The following is a 20,435-nucleotide window of genomic DNA, read 5'->3' on the forward strand; positions in this document are numbered from 1 at the left end:
TTGGCCAACAAAAATCATGAAGCTTCACTGCGGAATTTAGAGAGGAAAATTGGCCAATTGTCCAAGCAAATAGTGGCTGAAAGAGTGCCCAACGCACTGCCAAGTGATACCATTCCCAACCCCAAGAAAGAATGCAAAGCCATCCAATTAAGGAGTGGAAGAACCTTGGTAAATGACAAAGAAATTAACAAGAGGCCAGCTGAGAATGATATTGGCAGCAAGAAGCAAGTAAAGGAAAAAGACAAGCAAGACCAAGAGAAGCTCAAGGAGAAAGAGGAACAGCCACAATCTTCAAAGAAGGAAAAGCAAATCATGGAGGAGCAATCACAAGAACAGAGGAAGATGGTGAAGCCTTACACACCTCCTCTACCATATCCTCAAAGATATCAGAAGGAGAGCAAGGATCAACAGTTCCCAAAGTTTCTAGAAGTTTTTAAGAAGCTGGAAATTAATATCCCACTTGCTGAAGCTCTAGAACAAATGCCTCTATATGCAAAATTTCTCAAAGAGCTCATCAATAAGAAAATGAGCTGGAATAAGAAGGAGACAATAATATTGACCCAAGAATGCAGTGCTATCATCCAAAGAGGTCTTCCACCAAAGCTCAAAGATCCAGGAAGCTTTATTCTATCTTGTACTATAGACAACAGAACATTGAACAAAGCCCTCTGTGATCTAGGAGCCAGCATTAACTTGATGCCTCTCTCATTAATGAAGCAGCTTACAATAGAGGAACTCAGGCTAACTAGAATGTCACTTCAAATGGCTGACAGATCGCTCAAAATACCTAATGGAGTTGTGGAAACTTTTTTAGTGAATATAGGAGAATTCATATTTCCTGCTGACTTTGTCATTTTAGACATGGAGGAAGAAGGACACAACTCAATCATCTTGGGGAGGCCCTTTCTAGCCACAACAAGGGCTATAATTGATGTAGAGAAAGGAGAAATGACACTCATAGTGCATGATGAAAAGATGATCATCAATGTCTTTAAAGCCATGAGATATCCCCCTGAGAAAGAAGAGCATATGAGAGTAGAAATGGTGGAAGAAGTAGAGATAGGGTTACTTGAGACCAAAAACCAGGAGGAACAAGAAGTGGAAACAGAAGTAGAACAAGATTTCTTAGAACAGAAAGTGGTAGAAATTTCCTCTGAAGGCAAGACAGAGGAAAAGTCAAAACAAGAGTTAAAGCCTCTCCCCTCTCATCTCAAGTATGTATTTCTTGGGGAAGCAGAGGCCTTGCCAATGATCATAAATTCGTCTCTGAACATAGAAGAAGAAACAAAGCTGATTGAAGTGTTGAAAGCTCACAAGACAGCCTTGGGTTGGACGATTGATGATATCAAGGGCATAAGCCCTGCTATCTGTATGCACAAAATTCTATTGGAGGAAGATTCAAGGCCTGTAGTTCAACCCCCAAGAAGGCTTAACCCAACTATGAAGGAGGTGGTTCAAAAAGAAATGATGAAGCTATGGAATGCTGGGATAATCTTTCCAATCTCTGACAGCTCATGGGTGAGTCCGGTTCAAGTTGTACCAAAGAAAGGAGGAATGACAGTCATTTCAAATAAGAAGAATTAGTTAATTCCCACCAGGACAGTTACCGGGTGGAGGATGTGCATAGATTATAGAAGACTAAATGATGCTACAAGGAAAGATCATTTTCCTCTCCCATTCATCGACCAGATGCTAGAAAGATTGGCTGGCCATGCCTATTACTGCTTCCTGGATGGGTATTCTGGGTATAATCAAATAGTGGTGGATCCCAAGGATCAAGAAAAGACTTCCTTCACCTGCCCATTTGGAGTCTTTGCTTACATAAGGATGCCCTTTGGGCTATGCAATGCCCCTGTAACTTTTCAAAGGTGTATGCTTTCTATATTTTCTGACATGGTGGAAAAATTTTTCGAAGTCTTCATAGATGATTTTTCTGTCTTTGGCAATTCATTTGACACCTGGTTGCATCATTTAACTCTTGTTTTGAAAAGATGCCAAGAAACTAATCTGGTATTGAATTGGGAGAAATGCCATTTCATGGTTCCTGAAGGGATAGTTCTTGGGCATAAGGTTTCAAGTAAAGGTATAGAAGTTGACAAAGCAAAAATAGAAATCATTGAAAAGCTTCTTATACCTATTAATGTGAAAGCAGTGAAAAGTTTTCTTGGACATGCTAATTTTTACAGGAGATTCATCAAAGATTTTTCAAAAATAGCAAAACCACTAAGCAATTTGCTAGTGATTGATAATCCTTTCATCTTTGATGACAATTGCAAGCATGCCTTTGAATTGCCTTTTGAACTTATGTGTGATGCAAGTTAAATACTATACTAGCAAGGTGTTGAATACTATACTAGCAAGGTGTTGAATGAAGCACGGAAAAATTATACCACCACTGAGAAAGAGCTCTTGGCAATTGTATATTAATTTGATAAATTTAGACAATACTTGATTGGTTCAAAGGTTATAGTATATACTGATCATGCTGCTCTCAAGTATCTCATGTCTAAACAGGATTCAAAGACAAGGCTAATTAGGTGGGTGTTGCTGCTACAAGAATTTGACATTAAAGTGAAAGATAGAAAAGGGAATGAGAATCAAGTGGCAGACCATTTGTCAAGACTATCACAAGACTATCACAAGAATTCACCAAGCAACAAGTAAAGAAGCTGCTCAATAAGGCCAGGAAATTCTTATGGGATGAACCATTCTTATTTAGGAGGTGTCCAGAAGGAATGATTAGGAAATGTATTCCGGAGAGTGAGATGAAAGACATACTATGCCATTGCCATGGTTCAGCTTATGGTGGACATTTTGGGCCAGAAAGAACAGCAGCCAAAGTACTTCAAAGCGGATTTTATTGGCCAACCATATTCAAGGATGCTAGAGAGTTTGTTCATCAATGCAATGAGTGCCAAAGAGCTGGAGGATTAACAAGAAGGAATGAGATGCCTCAAAACTACATCTTAGAGGTAGAACTCTTTGATCTTTAGGGCATAGATTTTATGGGCCCTTTTCCACCTTCATATTCTTTCAAATACATACTTGTGGCAGTAGAGTATGTCTCAAAGTGGGTGGAAGGCGTGGCAACAACCAACTGTGATGCACAAATTGTCCTTAAATTCCTTAAGAAGCACAATTTTACTAGATATGGAGTACCTAAGGGTCTTGTCAGTGATGGTGGTAGTCATTTTTACAACAAACAGATGGAGAAACTACTTCACAAATACCGGGTGATGCATAAAGTGGCCACACCATATCACCCACAGACCAATGGCCAAGCAGAGCTTGCAAATAGGGAGTTGAAGAGGATTTTGGAGAAAACAGTGGGGAACACAAGAAAGGATTGGGCCAGAAAATTAGAAGATACTATATAGGCATATAGAACAGCATTCAAAACTCCTATTGGAAAGTCTCCTTTTTAGTTGTTATATGGCAAATCTTGTCACCTTCCTGTAGAGCTTGAGCATAAAGCTTTCTGGGCCACTAAACTCCTCAACCTTGATTCTCAGGCAGCAGGAGAGAATAGGCTATTACAATTAAATAAGTTGGATGAGTTTAGACTAGAATCCTATGAAAATGCTAAGATATACAAGGAAAAAGCTAAGAGGTGGCTGATGAACGTAAATATTCTTATGCCGGTTAGAATCTAGTGATGAATCCGATCGTGAGTATAGTCTAACCAACACACAAATACCGCATCAAACAATTCTAATATCTATGATCGAGAGTATTGATCCCGGGTCATTCTCCCTAGGAATTGCTTTAGAGTGTGCATCATTGATTAAGAAAGCTTTTATGGTTTTGAGAATTGGTGCAAGAATTCAAACTAGCAAGGCAATCAACAATTAATTGAAATAAAACCCTTGGCCAAGGGTAAGCATTGGAAGTTCCATCATTATGGTCTCCTTCAATTATGATAAGAATTGATTGTTGCTTCACTTAGTTAACCCCCTAACAATGGAGGAAAGTCAAACGAGAGTAACTAACTTGAGTCACAAGTCCTAGTCTCACCCTAGGGAATTCTAGCTTTAGTGCACTCCAAGTCAATTAGCAATTCTCAACTCATAATCTACAATTGATATCAACTATTCAAGTCTCTCCAATAACTCAACCCCTAAACCAAGTGAGAGAAATCTACTCCATAGCTAAGGTTGTCATTATCACAAACAATTGGTAGGCAATTATAGAAAATATGATATAATTAAGAGAAGAGAATTGAATCAAAGCTATCTAATCTAAACAATCATCAACAATCACACAATTAAATGAAACCTCAATTCATTAATCCAAATTCAAAGTAACAAAATGAACCAAACCTAGATCTAAGGAATTGAATCAAAAGAACATCAATTAAGAGTAGAAGAAGAGTAGATCTACACTTGTAGCAAAACAAAAAGTCAATTATCAATGGATATCACCAAGAATTCCAAGGAAACTTGCAATGGAGGATGAAAATCTAGAGAGAAGATGGAGCTTCTATCTCTAGAAATAAAATGTAACTAACTTCCTAAAATATCTATAATTATGACTAACTATGCTAACACTCCTAATCCTTGGTCTTCTTAAGCTTTTTCCTCCAAAATCTACTCCAAAACAGGGCCTGGGAACCCTCTAAAATCGCTAGGCACGTGTTTCATTTAAAAAATCATGTGCATACATCGACGTGTACGCGCTCTGCACCCGTACGCGTCCTTGGGCTCTTTTGCGACCTGCACGCAGGCGTACGGTGCGCACGAGCGTCATAAGGGATATGGCTCAGCCATATAGGCGTGCCGGCTCCTCGCTCGGCTCCACTGCGCTGGCTCTGGATGAACGCATCCACGCGTACGCACACGGTGCGCGTGTGTGTGCAAATTCAATTCTGTGATTTTGTTTCATGCTCCTTCCATTTTTTCCCGTAACTTCTGAAATCACTCAACAAATGGATCAAGGCATCTAATGGTTATTGAGGAGGATTAAAATGTATCAATTTTGATGCAAAAGAAGCACATTTTCATCTATGAGGAAAAAATGGAAAAGATACACAAAATCATGCAGTTTTATATGAATAAGTGTGGAAGATCATTGATAAAACCCTTAAATTCTATGCATGATAAACCCTAAAAACGGGGTTTATCAACCTCCCCACACTTAAAGTCAAGCATGTTCTCATGCTAAGGGAAAGCAAAAGATCAAAGGACTACAAGGGCGTAGGACTCATGTGATGCGATCTACCTACATGAATGCAACTAGGGTGTATGCTACTATCTACTTGGCCAAGAGTAATTCAATCTTTCTAGAAGACACATATGTATATGCACATAGGGCAAGATGATGGGCAATGTATGAACTCTACCAATTCTAGTCATCAAAGTGAAATATGCATAACTTGTACGAAGAACGCTCGCGAGAGCCGGGAACAAGGAATTGAGCTTCGAACCCCTCACCGGAAGTATTTGCACTCTATTCGCTCAGTATGTAGGGTTGATCACTCAATCCTCCCCTACTTCATGCTTTTTTCAAAATTTGTTTTTCTTCTAACAATCAACATATATTCCATGCATGCATGCAAGTATCATGGGGTCTTTTCTTTAGGTTGTAATGGGGCTAGGGTCAAGGTAAGGGTGCATATTTGGTCAAGTGAGCTTGAAATTTGAATCTTTGATGAGCTTAAACTTCTCACCTAACCTATGACCTCTTATACAATATTAAAGCTAACCTAACTACCCATTCTTTCACTTTTAAGATACTTATGCATTTTCTTTTCATTTCTCAACACTTGTGCATTGATCTTTATTGAACTACACTTTGGGCATTTTGTCCCCTTTTTATTTCTTTCTTTTTCTCTGTTTCTTTCTTTTTTTATTTTTTTTTCTTTTTTTCTCTATATTTTTTTTTCTTTTTTCTTTTCCTTTTTATCATTTTTTTATATACAAGATCATCAATGCATAATGTTTTACATTTATTACACATGAGCATATACCCAATTCCTAATATTTACAACAAAATACAAAACTACCCTTTTTTTCTTTTTTTCACCTAATGTCCCAAGTTTTCCCACACTTGAATGACAGACACACACTAGCCTAAGCTAATCAAAGATCCAAATTAAGGACTTTTATTGTTTTCCGCTTTAAGGCTTGTAATGTGCTAAAATTATGAACAAAGTGGGTTAATCGTAGGCTCAAATTGGCTAACAAAGGAAGATAAAAGGTAAGGCCATTTGGGTAAGTAAGTTAAAAGAAATGATGGCCTCAATTATATACATGCATAAATACAAGGAATAATGGACATATAGAATTAAACAAATCAAAGATCACAATTGTAGGAAGAGAACAATTGCACACAACAAGGGAAAATAAGTGGTTATAAGATGTAACCACACCACCATTAGGCTCAAAACTCGCTTCCTTGTGGTCTTGGCTCAAATCCTATGTTCCAAAATACATTCTTCAAACAAGTTAAGCATCAAAAGATTTTCAAATTTCAAAACTGGTAGGTTCGCCATAAAATTCTAGTTTTCTAGAATAGAAGTCATTGCTCTAACCAAGTGGATTTATTAAGAGATACTAATATGCAAAAGATGCCAAAAATGAAAGACCTAGTATGCAATCTACTCTAGTTAAGAAAAGAGGTTCAAGGAATTTATTCGGGTGTTACCTACGAAGACCGGTCGGCCGACTGACCTCCCCACACTTAGAAGTTGGCACGGTCCTCCGTGCCTTGAGTGAGACGGAGTGGTTGATCGGCTTTCGAGTGTCCATCCACTTCTTCATCATTATCGGTACCGATGGACGTGGAAATTTTCGGTTCTTCCATAGGTGGTGCTAGGCAACTTAGAAGCTTCTTGACAAAAGTGTATCGGCGTTGGTTACGCCGCTCATAACGGTCAAGCTTCTTGTGGAGTTCCTCTATGCATTGCATGGATGACTTTGGTGGTGCGGATGAGGAAGAAGGGATGTGCATGGGGACGGATAAGTGTGGCTCTTCGGTGTCCGCCAAAGGGTAAAGGTACCTCACGTTTGGAACAACATCTCCATCCACCGGGATCATGGCCCTTCTATCATTGGTCTCTCAGGGAACACCGGCTGCGGCGACTAAGTCGGTCACTAGAGCAGGAAAAGGTAGATTTCACTTAGCGTGGATGCGGCCCATAGATTGGCAGATGGGACGGGGAATATACACCGGTCTCTCTATAAGGACACACCAAACCAACAAGGCTAACTCGGTAGTGATAGATGAGCCATGGGTGCTTGGGAGCACGTAGTGGGCTAGAATTTGGGCCCATGCTTGAGTCTCTCTGGTGAGAAAATGTGCGTCAATGCCCTTGGGCCGGGGCCTCATCCTTCCTCGAATCCAGAATGATTCAGTATGGCAATGACCTTAAGGACATTTTGAATGGCCTCTTGAGAGGCATCAACCACTTCCGCTAACGGTCCGGTCTTAAGCACATTTTGAATGGCCTCTTCTGTGACGAGAACTTGCCTTCGGTGCACCAATACCGATGTAAGGGAAGGTGAGTGGTAGTTGGTGTAAAATTCAACCACCCATGACAAGTTCGCCTCCCGTGGCTTCCTCAATAGGAATTCTCATTGCCGCCGTTTGATACGGAGCATAATGAGAGGTAAGACATGAGCCAAAGGGGCTAGAAGGGGCTCCGCATGAAAGTTCCTTGGCTTGATCAAGGGATAGACAAGTTCACAATAGCAGTTGGGGAACTTGTTCGAATCCCTTACCGGATTTTCTTTTTCCAAAACATCAATGTTAGCAACGCTCCTAGTCTTGGTGATGAGGGGCTTAGCTCGCAGGCCTTGTTGTGCTTTGCTATTAGACCATGATGGTGCCTTCTTGGGCTCCTTTCCATTGTCTCTTTTGAGAACCATCCTAGAAAAGAAGGAAAGGTGGTGAAATTAAGCTTAAAGAGGCGCCAAGAAAGAATAATCATGCAAGTGATAAAGCACAAGAGAATGAATGGCCTAGATACATGACAGCTGCAACATGTAACTAAGACAATAATAAAGATCATAGCTAGTCACTAGCATATGATACATGAGTGATATAGGCATGCAAACAAGAAGCATGAGAAGCGCACACTCTTAACATCAACAACAAGAAGTAAGAAAAATAGGGATGAGCTTGTATAAATGAAGCAAGAAATGTAGTAAGCTCAATGTATACATGAACAAATAAGTGAATGAGAAGGAACACCAAAATAAAGAACACTTTAGTCAAAATAATTCCAAGAAGTCATATGGGTCTTTCATCAAACACTTGGTGTGCATCCCTTTATGACAAAAAATTAGAGAAGAGTGACAATGTAGCATCCCATAAAACATCATCAATCATCATATCACACCATTAAATACAAAAGAAAGTATGTAAACCAAACAAACTCATCAATGCAAGACTAAGCTCCACTTAGAACACCCATGAGAAAATGAAAAGAAATAAGGAAATAAAATGCAATAAACAAAGAGAACATGAATGCAACTACTTAAAAAAAAGAGTAAGAGCATGTAATTAAGGGAATGGAAAAAGAGAAAAGGAAACAAAAAATTGGAAAGGAGGGGTACCTTGAAGAGGAAGAAGGAGATAGGGTATGGAGGTGAGAGAAAGGTTAGTGAAGAAGAAGAGAGGGAAGAGAGAAAAGAAAGGTGTGGATCCCGGAGGTGGTGGTTACCGCTGGTGGTGGCAGAGAAGAGGAGGTAGGGATGGTAGAGGAGGGGAGAGGTGAAGAAGAGGGGTGGTGGTAAGAAGAAAGAAAGAAAATGGAGGGAGAAAGGCACACTCTCATTCAATTGTTCGCGAAACCGACGCGCGCGCGCCATCCATGCGTAAGTATAGTGGTAAGTATTTCCGCCTGTCACGCGGACGACCCGGGTTCGATCCCCGGCAACGGCGCCAAAAACTTGATGAGGTATTTTGGTGAAAAATAAATTTCTCCAAAAACACCCAAAACTAACCGGCAAGTGTACCGGGTCGCATCAAGTAATAAAAACTCACGGGAGTGAGGTCGATCCCACAGGGATTGAAGGATTGAGCAATTTTAGTTTAGTGGTTGATTTAGTCAAGCGAATCGAGTGTTGGTTGAGTGTTTTGTGATTTTGCAGAAATTAAAGTGCATGGAATTAAAGAGAACATGAAATAAATTGCTGAATCTTAAAGAACAAGAAATTAAATGACAGAAACTTAGAATGCAAGAAATGTAAATTGCGGAATCTTAAAGTGAAAGAAATGTAAACAGCTGGAAATTTAAAGGGAATTGGGGAATGGATTTGCAGAATTTAAACAAAGAAAAGTTGAATTGCATTAAACAGAAGAGGGAAAGGGAATTAGGATTGAAACGGATCTTGAAGCAGTAAAGTAAATGAACATTAAAAGCAAGAAACAGAGAATGTAAAATTGAGATCTCAGGGCCCAGAGACTAGAAAACCAATTCTAGATCTCAATGCCTTCCTAGATCCAACAAGAACAATTGCAGGGAAAATGTAAATTGCAAAGAAAAGAGATGAAGAGCAATTAACCGGAAATGAAATTCAATTAATAGTAAAGAAACAGAGAGATCCAAGATTGAGATTGAAACAGAATTTCTTCAATTCTCCAATCCAAGATCCAAGACAAGAGTAAATGAAATTGAAAGCAATGAAAACAAAGAAATTAAAGTTCACTCAATATCAAAAGCTCTCCGAAAACTATTATGAAAATTCCAAAAGGAAAGCTCTCCGAAGAACTTGAATTCTATCCTATTTATACACTTTCTTCAAATGATCTTCAAGCCTTGAGTTGGGCCTTTGCTCTTGGTGGAATTGGGTTGAAAGAGGCCTTGGTTGATTGCTCTTGAAGTTTGAAGAAGAACCAAAGTGAACCAATTGAACCGGGTTTGAGGTTAGCAAAAGTTAGACCAAAAGTTGGAGCTAAAGTTAGGGGTCTAACTTTGGCTCCAACTTTTCATAGCAGCCAGCACAATTTGCTGGTATGAACGTTGGTGCCAACGTTAGGGGTCTAACTTTGACCCTAACGTTGGCCTTGCCTAATGTGCTTGTGGCGCCAACGTTAGCCACCAAGTTAGGGGGCTAACGTTGGCGCAAACTTTTGCTCCTTCTCCATTGAAAATTCATGTGCCAACGTTAGCCTCCAAGTTAGGGGGCTAACGTTGGCGCAAACTTTTGGAGCCCAGGGGAGGAATTCATGTGCCAACGTTGGCCTCAAAGTTAGGGGGCTAACGTTGGCGCAAACTTTTGGTGCCCAGGGAGGATTTCTTCATGCCAACGTTAGCCTCAAAGTTAGGGGGCTAACGTTGGCGCAAACTTTTGGAACCCAGGGAAAGATTTTCAAGTTCCAACGTTAGCCTCCAAGTTAGGGGGCTAACGTTGGGGCTAACTTTTCAACCAAAAGTTTGTGCAAAAGTTTGATGCTAACTTTAGGTCCAGCTTTTTGCTTCCTGGTTCAATTTCACTTATTTCATTGTCTTCTCTTTACTCCTAGCTATTCCTTCCTACTTCAACCTTTCTCCAAGCTTTCTTCACCTATCATTAATCAACCAAACTCATCAAAGCTATGCTCATAATCATGAGATATTCATTCTATCATAATATGCAACAATTATGGCATAAAACCTCATGAAATGGCATGAATTCATACATGGTTGATTCAATCAAGGGAAACATGAAAATCTACTCAATTAGCTTGCTTATGGTTTAAGAAAGTGCATAATTCTAATGAAAACAAAAGAAAAAGACTAGTTAAAATAGGCTAGGATGACTTGTCATCAGGCCAGTAGCATGAAATTGGCCCAACCAGGGCACAACTCTCTGGACGATGGCCCAGGGTCGCAAAAACGCAGTAGTGACGCGTACGCGGCTAGTGCGCGCACGCGTGTTTTTGCGTGAATTGACATGGACGCGTACGCGTCTTGTGGGCGCACGCGTGATGTTGGCTATGCCCAGGGCCCAAAGCTACCCAGAATTTGCACAACTCTCTGGTAAATGGCCCAGGAGTTGCGAAAGCCTAGGGACGCATACGCGCACAGTGCGCGTACGCGTGCTCCCCCCCCCCCCCCCCCCCGCCTTTTTTTGAATGGGAAAATGCCTAATTATCATGTATTCACTGGCCAAACAAGGCAAAGAAGTCAAAAACACCTAAAATCAATGAAAAATCTAAAGAGAAGTGTGCTTCTACCACACAATCAAGTCATTCAGGGAAAAATCAATGTAAGTCTTTATGAACAAGTTATCCAAGTCAGTCACAAGCAATGCTAATCAAACAAAAGTGTAGCTAAGCAATTACAAAACAATGAAGAATTTAAAACTATATACAAAGGGGAGAAAGGATAGATCTCACCATAGTGGGGTGTCTCCCACCTAGCACTTTTGTTTAATGTCCTTAAGTTGGACTTTCACTTGTTCATTGCTCTTTGTCAAGAGGTGCATCTTCCAAAAGGAATACCTCAATCTCTTTGTTGCTCTTCCTTTGCTCACCAAGATAAAACTTGAGACGGTGCCCATTGACCTTGAAGATATCCGGACTTGAGGGATGGCACAAATGGTAAACCCCATAGGGTTTCGCCTTCACTACTTGATATGGGCCTTCCCATTTTGACCTTAGTTTACCAGGCAACAATCTCAATCTAGAATTGTAAAGAAGGACAAGATCACCGGCCTTGAATTCTTTGCTACTTATGTTCCTATCATGGATGGCTTTCATTTTCTCCTTGTAAAGTCTAGAGTTCTCATAAGCTTCAAGCCTCAAACATTCCAACTCCGCTAGTTGAAGTTTCCTTTCTACTCCGGCTCCACCCAAACTCGGATTACACTCCTTAATGGCCTAATACACCTTGTGCTCTATCTCCACCGGCAAATGGCAAGCTTTTCCATACACCAACCAAAAGGGACTCATGCCAATTGGTGTTTTGTAAGCCGTTCAGTAGGCCCACAATGCATCGGTGAGCTTGGCACTCCAATCTTTCTTATTGGGTTTCACAATCCTTTCCAAGATACGTTTGATCACCCGATTGGAAACCTCGGCTTGGCCGTTTGTTTGTGGGTGGTAGGCCGTGGCTACTTTATGCATGATGCCATATTTCCTCATTAATCCGTCCATTCTTTTGTTACAAAAGTGTGAACCTTGGTCGCTCATGATCGCTCGTGGCAACCCAAATCTTCAAATGATATTATTCCACACAAAAGAAAGGACCACATTAGCATCATCCGTCCAGGTGGGTATTGCTTCCACCCATTTGGACACATAATTGACGGCGAGTAGAATGTAGAGGAAACCATTAGAATTTAGGAATGGCCCCATGAAGTCAATTCCCCACACATCAAAAATCTCACAAAATCGCATGGTTCGTTGGGGAATTTCATCTTTCTTAGAGATATTACCAAATCTAATGCATTGAGAACAAGATTTACAAAAATGAGAAGAGTCCTTAAAAAGAGTTGGCCACCAAAAACCACAATCTAGGATTTTCTTTGCCGTTCTTTGAGGTCCAAAATGGCCTCCTCCTTCGAAGGAGTGGCAAGCTTCCAAGATTGAGTGGAATTCGGTTTGTGGAATGCACCTCCGAATTACTTGATCTGCTGAACATCTCCAAAGGTATGGGTCATCCCACACATAGTATTTGGATTCACTTTTTAGCATATCCCCTTGGTGTTTGGAGAGATTAGGAGGGAAGGAGCGAGATACTAAGTAATTGGCGATTGGTGCATACCAAGGAATGGTTTCCGAGATTGCATGCAAGCCCTCAAAGGGAAATGAATCATTGATAGGAGTAGTATCGCTTTTTGTATGTTCAAGGTGACTTAAATGGTCCGCCACTAGGTTTTGCGTACCACTCCTATCCTTGATTTCCAAGTCAAACTCTTGCAACAATAAAACCCATCTAATCAATCTTGGTTTGAATTCTTTCTTAGCCAACAAATACTTTAATGCTGCATGATCTTACCCTCGCGTTGTGCTAACACGGCTCCCACGACAAAATTTGAAGCATCACACATTATTTCAAATGGCCGACTCCAATCCAGCCGTCACACAATGGGAGCTTGGGTTAATGCTACCTTGAGCTTGTCGAAAGCCTCCATGCATTCCTTGCTTAAATCAAACTCAATATCCTTTTGTAGCAACCTTGAGAGAGGCAATGCTACCTTGCTAAAATCCTTGATGAATCTCCGATAAAATCCTGCATGTCCAAGAAAATAGCGGACCTCCCTCTCGGAAGAGGGGTAAGGCAAACTAGATATGACATTAATTTTAGCCGGATCTACGGAGATATCATCTTTTGAAACAATATGTCCTAAAACAATGCCTTGCTTGACCATGAAATGACACTTCTCAAAATTTAAAACAAGGTTGGTTTTAGTACATCTTTCCAAAACTTTTTCAAGACTATCCAAGCAATGATCAAAGGAATCATTATATACCGTGAAATCATCCATGAATACCTCCATGCATTGCTCTAGAAAATCTGCAAAGATGCTCATCATGCACCTTTCGAAAGTTGCCGGTGCATTGCATAAGCCGAATGGCATACGCTTGTAGGCATAAGTTCCAAAACGGCAAGTAAATGTTATTTTCTCTTGGTCCTCTATAGCAATGTGTATTTGGAAGTATCCCAAATAGCCATATAGAAAGCAATAATGAGACTTACTAGATAATCGATTGAGCATTTGATCGATAAACCGAAGTGAAAAATGATCTTTTCTAGTGGCCGCATTCAACCGTCGGTAGTCTATGCATACTCGCCAAGAGTTTTGCACCCGTGTTGCTATGAGCTCCCCACTTTCGTTCTTGATTGTGGTTACCCCGGACTTCTTAGACACAACTTGAACGGGACTTACCCATTCACTATCCGAAATAGGGTAGATGATGTCCACCTCAAGTAACCGTGTTACCTCTTTCTTGACAACCTCCAAAATAGTAGGATTTAATCGCCTTTGAGGTTGTCTTACGGGTCTAGCTTCTTCTTCCAAAAAGATCCGGTGCCCACACACTTGGGGACTTATCCCCACTAGATCTGCCAAACTCCACCCTATTGCCCTTTTGTTCTCCCTCAAAACACATAGCAACTTCTCTTCTTGTTGAGGATTGAGTTCCCTTGCTATTATCACCGGAAACTTGTGGGCTTCATCATGGTATGAGTACTTTAAGTGGGGTGGTAATGGCTTCAATTCTAGCTTTTACTCTTGGCTTGTCACTTGAACTTCTTCACTTGGATCTTCACTATTTTATTCAATCATATATTTCTCTTCTAGCTTTGCACAATGCACTTCCTCCACAATGTTGTTAATTAGATCACACCGGAATATGGAATGGTTCTCCGGTGGGTGTCTCATTGCCTCTTCTAGGCTAAAACTTACAACTCTCGCATCTATCTCGAATGAGTAGGTTCTCGAATGGGCATCTAACTTGAATCTAGAGGTCCTCAAAAACGGCCTCCCAAGTAGGATAGATGATGCCCTCTCGGATTCACTTGGTGGCATCTCAATGATATGGAAATCAATTGAAAATATCAAACCCTTGATGTTGACCAACACATCTTCCGCAATACCCGACACGGTTATTATGCTCTTGTCCGCCAAGACAAACCTAGCCGCTGACCGCTTCAACGGTGGGAGCTTCAATAAATGAAAAAGGTCACACATACAATCAACGAATTGGACTCCATTGAGGGAAAGAGGCATAATGCTAACACATGCACCAAGGTCACACATACAATCAACGAATTGGACTCCATCAATGATACAAGAAACTAAGCAAGGACCCGGATCAACACACTTTTCCGGGATGATCCCATCAAAGCCGAAATGGAACTACCCAATGGAATGGTTTCCAACTCATGAATCCTATCTTTGTTCATAAACAAGTCATTAAGAAATTTTGCATATTTAGGCACTTGATGTATTGCATCAAAGAGGGGGATAGTTACTTCCACTTTCTTGAATATCTTCACCATAGTTAGGTCAAGCTCCACACGCTTCTTAGCCTTTCTTGCCAATGTAGAAAATGGAATTGGTTGAGCCACTTCCTCTAAAATTTGCTCCTTTCTAGGGACTTCACTCCTTGGTTGAGGGTCTTTATCTTCAACTATTACATGTGACTCCTCCTCCTCTTCAATTTCTTCTATCTCGACTCCATCTTCCTCTTGAGCAACATTCATTGGGTTAGGTGCCTTTGAGTCTCTTTCCTTCAATTGCGTTCCGGACCTCAAGGTTACGGTGTTGATGCCACCTTTGGGGTTGGGTAAAGGTTGAGAGGGTATGGCACTAGAGGTTGAGACTTGAGGAGTGGGAATAGAAGGTGGCTCCATGCGAGGAATGAGAGCTTGGAGAGTAGAAGTGAGGCCATTAAGACTTGAGTTAAGGGTGTTTTGGAGTTTCTTTTGTCCTTGGAGTATGGATCAGAGTGTGTCATCTTGATTTGGAGATGTGGAAGGGTGGGTAATTTGTGGTGCTTGGGGTTGGTTGGGTGGAAGTTGTTGTCTATGAGGTGGTATGTAGGTATGATAGTTCCTTCCTTGATTTGGTTGTTGGTTTGGAGGGTTTTGTGAAGTGTTGTTGTTCCATCTTTGGTTGCCTCCATTGTCCCTTCCTCCTTGTTGATAATTGTCCCGCCAACTTTGGTTGGAGCTATCCCCCCATCCTTGATTGGAGTTGTTACTCCCTTGGCTATAGTTGCCTCCTTGTTGGGGGTACCCTTGGTTATAATTGCTCCCATGGTTATGATATCCTTGATTAGAACGTTCATAGTAGGGGCGATCATAAAAGTTGTGGGTAGCCGCTAGAGTGTTATCTTCTTGGAGACTTGGACATTCGTTCGTGTAGTGGGAGTAGCATGAGCAAATGCCACACACTCTTTGGGGGACCAATTGTTGACATTGTTGGTTTTGAGGAGAAGGTTGTTGTAGAGATGGAGGTTGTTTTTGATTCACTTGGAGTTGCTTTTGAAGGCTTGTCATTTCACACAAGGTCTTAGTAAGGGTAGCGGTCTCACCACTAGAAGAAACTTCATTTATGGCCTTTGGACGGTTGACTCTCCGTCTAGCATGTTGAGTGGACTCGGCCAAGTCGGTAATGAGTTGCCATGCCTCCTCCGCCGTCCTATACTTTGACAAAGAACCGTTGCTTGAAGCATCCAACAAATTCTTATCTTGCTCCCTCATGCCTTGGCACACATAGCTAAGCAAGACTTGAGTGTCAATCATATGGTTGGGACATGAATCAAGAAGTTTGCAAAACTGTTCCCAATATTCATACAAAGTTTCCATCTCGCCTTGTACAATACATGAGATCTCTATCCTTAGCTTGTCCGTCATTTCCACGGGCATGAACTTATCAAGGAATTCTCTCCTAAGCAAATCCCAATCGGACACAACATCACTAGGCAAGGTATAGAACCACTCCTTGGCTCTTCCCTCAAGAGAGAAGGGAAAGGCAAACAACCATATAGCCACTTCATCGGATCCTTCCCACCTAGTAGTCGAGCATACACCATGAAAGTCCTTGAGGTGTCTAATTGGATCTTGTACGGGAAGTCCATGGAACTTTGGTAAGAGATTGATGAGAGCGATCTTGAGTTCAAAGTTTGCATTCAAGTTGGGATGAAGCACATGTAGAGGTTGGAGAATAAAATCTGGTGCACCTGCTTCCTTGAGAGTAACTCTTCTTGGAGCGACCATGTTGTCTAAACCTAGATCAAAAGAAAAACTATTAGTAGTATAAACGGAAGAGTAATCGGTGCCTTCGTTGGATGACGATGAGATAGTTGGTGAATTGGTAAGAACCTTTTCACCTTCCTCAAAGACTAACCGCCTCCGAGCTTGCCTAATATGAAGCAAGGTTCTTTAAATTTCCGAATCAAAGGGTGCTAAGCTCAGATTTGGTAGTGAACGCGTCATAAAATGAAGGAGATAAAAAACTCATGACATCAATCGGCATCTAAGCAAAGACTAATCCTAATTAACAATCAAACAAGCAAACAATCAATTAAGAGAGAAATGCAAGTATTCACATATCAACATATTTATACTAACCAATAGAATGGCACACATAAGCAACTCCTCGGCAACGGCACCATTTTAATGAACGTAAATATTCTTATGCCGGTTAGAAACTAGTGATGAATCCGATCGTGAGTATACTCTAACCAACACACGAATACCACATCAAACAATTCTAATATCTATGACCGAGAGTATTGATCCCGAGTCGTTCTCCCTAGGAATTGCTTTAGAGTGTGCATCATTGATTAGGAAAGCTTTTATGGTTTTGAGAATTGGTGCAAGAATTCAAACTAGCAAGGTAATCAACAATTAATTGAAATAAAAGCCTTGGCCAAGGGTAAGCATTGGATGTCCCATCATTATGGTCTCCTTCAATTATGATAAGAATTGATTGTTGCTTCACTTAGTTAACCCCCTAACAATGGAGAATAGTCAAATGAGAGTAACTAACTTGAGTCACAAGTCCTAGTCTCACCCTAGGGAAGTCTAGCTTTAGTGCACTCCAAGTCAATTAGCAATTCTCAACTCATAATCTACAATTGATATCAACTATTCAAGTGTCTCCAATAACTCAACCCCTAAGCCAAGTGAGAAAAATCTACTCCATAGCCAAGGTTGTCATTATCACAAACAATTGGTAGGCAATTATAGAAAACATGATGTAATTAAGAGAAGAGAATTGAATCAAAGCTATCTAATCCAAACAATCATCAACAATCACACAATTGAATGAAACCTCAATTCATTAATCCAAATTCAAAGTAACAAAATGAACCAAACCTAGATCTAAGGAATTGAATCAAAAGAACATCAATTAAGAGTAGAAGATGAGTAGATCTACACTTGTAGCAAAACAAAAAGTCAATTATCAATGGATCTCACCAAGAATTCCAAGGAAACTTGCAATGGAGGATGAAAACCTAGAGAGATGTTGGAGCTTCTCTCTCTAAAAATAAAATGTAACTAACTTCTTAAAATATCTAGAATTATGACTAACTATCCTAACACTCCTAATCCTTGGTCTTCTTAAGCTCTTCCCTCCAAAATCTACTCTAAAACAGGGCCTGGGAACCCCCTGAAATCGCTGGGCATGAGTTTCATTTAAAAAATCATGTGCGCACATCGACGCGTACGCGCACTGCACGCGTACGCGTCCTTGGGCTCTTTTGCGACCTGCGCGGAGCCGTACGGTGTGCGCGAGCATCATAAGGGATATGGCCCAGCCATATAGGCACGCCGGCTCCTCGCTCGGCTCTACTGCGCTGGCTCTGGATGAACGCATCCACGCGTACGCGCACGGTGCGCGTGCGCGTGCGTGTGCAAATTCAATTCTTTGGTTTCGTTTCATGCTCCTTCCATTCATGCATGCTTCCTTAATTCCTCTTAGCCATTTTTACCCTGTAACTTCTGAAATCACTCAACAAATGGATCAAGGCATCTAATGGTAATTGAGGAGGATTACAATATATAAATTTTGATGCAAAAGAAGCACATTTTCATCTATGAGGAAAAAATGGGAAAGAGACACAAAATCATACAGTTTTATATGAATAAGTGTGGAAGATCATTGATAAAACCCTTAAATTCTATGCATGATAAACCCTAAAAATGGGGTTTATAAGTGGCATGACAAAAGGATCTCAAAGAAGGAGTTCAAACCAGGACAGCAAGTACTCTTGTATAACTCCAAGCTCAAAGTTTTCCCTGGCAAACTCAAGTCTAAATGGACTGGACCCTACTTGGTGACAAAGGTTCTCCCTTATGGAAGCCTTGAACTCCTAGATGAAGCAAAAGCATTATTTGGGAGGCCCTTGGGACAAAGAGAAGAAGAGTCAGAAATTAAGTTGAGCAATAATGAAGGATGTCAAGCCAGTGACATTAAAAGAGCGCTTGTTGGGAGGCAAACCAACCAGAGGTAGTTTTTTCATCCTAAACTATTTCAATATAAAGGTTAAGTAGACTATTCTGTATTGCAAAGAGCTAAGTTTGGTGTTGCACACCAAAATAATTTAAGAGTGAATGAAGGATACTAAGTTTGGTGTTCCACCAAAAATCTCATTTAAAAACACATTTCAACCCTCTGCATAAATGGTTACTAGCTTCAAGCAATCAGGGAGATCACTAAACCATTGTCTGTCTACTAGTTTTTAATTTTATTACTTTTAGCAAAAGCACATGGTTTTATGTAACTGATGCATCATAGACAGTAGCAAGAGACTAAGTTTGGCGTTCCCTCACCAAAGTAAGTTCAAGAAACTACAATAATTCATGCATGCTAACCATTTGCCTAAGTGCTTGGAAAAACAAGCTACTTCTAATAATTATGCAGAAAAAAAACACTCAGCCTCTTAAAAGAATCATCACCAAGGAAAATGCAAAAGTAAAAGATGATGAGGACAAAAGGAAAGCTGCAGGACACTCCTGAGAGGTTATATTGTCACTAAATTCACTCAGCTTTTGAAATGTTCTGAATGAGAAGTTTTTGTTTACCTTGACGTTTAGTTCAAATAATGTAAATTTTGATGTATGCACTAGTTTAAATGCTTGTCTTTATCACTCATCTGCATTAAATTCATGTCTTGTTTCCCCTTTTTGCATCAATAAGAGAAAATGTTTGAAATAGAAAGTGATTGTCCAATGTAGTAGGAATTAGAATAAAGACTTGTGGTGATAATTGCTTGATTAGATGATTAGAGCCAGGGAACATGCAATGACAGAGGACGACATTCATTCTGCATAATTTTTAGTTTTAGATCTGATTTTACTCATCTTCTAGGTTTTCTCTCTACACATTCATAGTTCTTAGGATTTTGTTTTTATTGCTTTTTGGATTGGGATATCGAGAAGACTTGTTACCTCCGCAAGACTTCATCTCTCTAGTTTGTTTTCTCTACTTTTTACTTACTCTTCCATATCCTTAATTTGTCAAGAGTACAATTGGATTATTTTTAGAATTATTTAATACAAAGACTATTTTTATTTTTTTAATTATTCTCTTTGATTATTGTTTATGATGTCTCTTTTTATTTCCCCTCTTTATTTTGTGAAGTCTATATTTATGATAATGGAGTACTCTCCCAACTTGATTGGGAGTTGATTAAAAGGAGAACCTTGAGTTGGAATACTCAAGAGTTCAATTGTAATTGGTTCGTTGTTGGTGGCTTGTTAGTCACTAACTTTAATCCTTCCCAAGGGAGAGGATTAGGACTTGTGAATAGAAGTTGGCTTTTAACTTTACTTTCCTTCATCCGTTGAGGGTTAACTAAGTAGAACAACTACTAATTATTAATTAATCTTGAGAAAATTCCAACAAGAATAGAACTTCCGATTAATCTTCTCCCGGTCAAGATTTTTATTTAAATTACATAATTTCTCTGAATTAATTTCTTGTTTATCAAACTCAAAACTATTTTGGAAAAACCTCTGATTAATGAAATAGCACATCTTTCTGCAACTC

The sequence above is a fragment of the Arachis ipaensis genome, chromosome B6 (assembly GCF_059453495.1).
Source record: "Arachis ipaensis isolate K30076 ecotype BB chromosome B6, ASM5945349v1, whole genome shotgun sequence".
NCBI classification, from domain to species: Eukaryota; Viridiplantae; Streptophyta; class Magnoliopsida; order Fabales; family Fabaceae; genus Arachis; species Arachis ipaensis.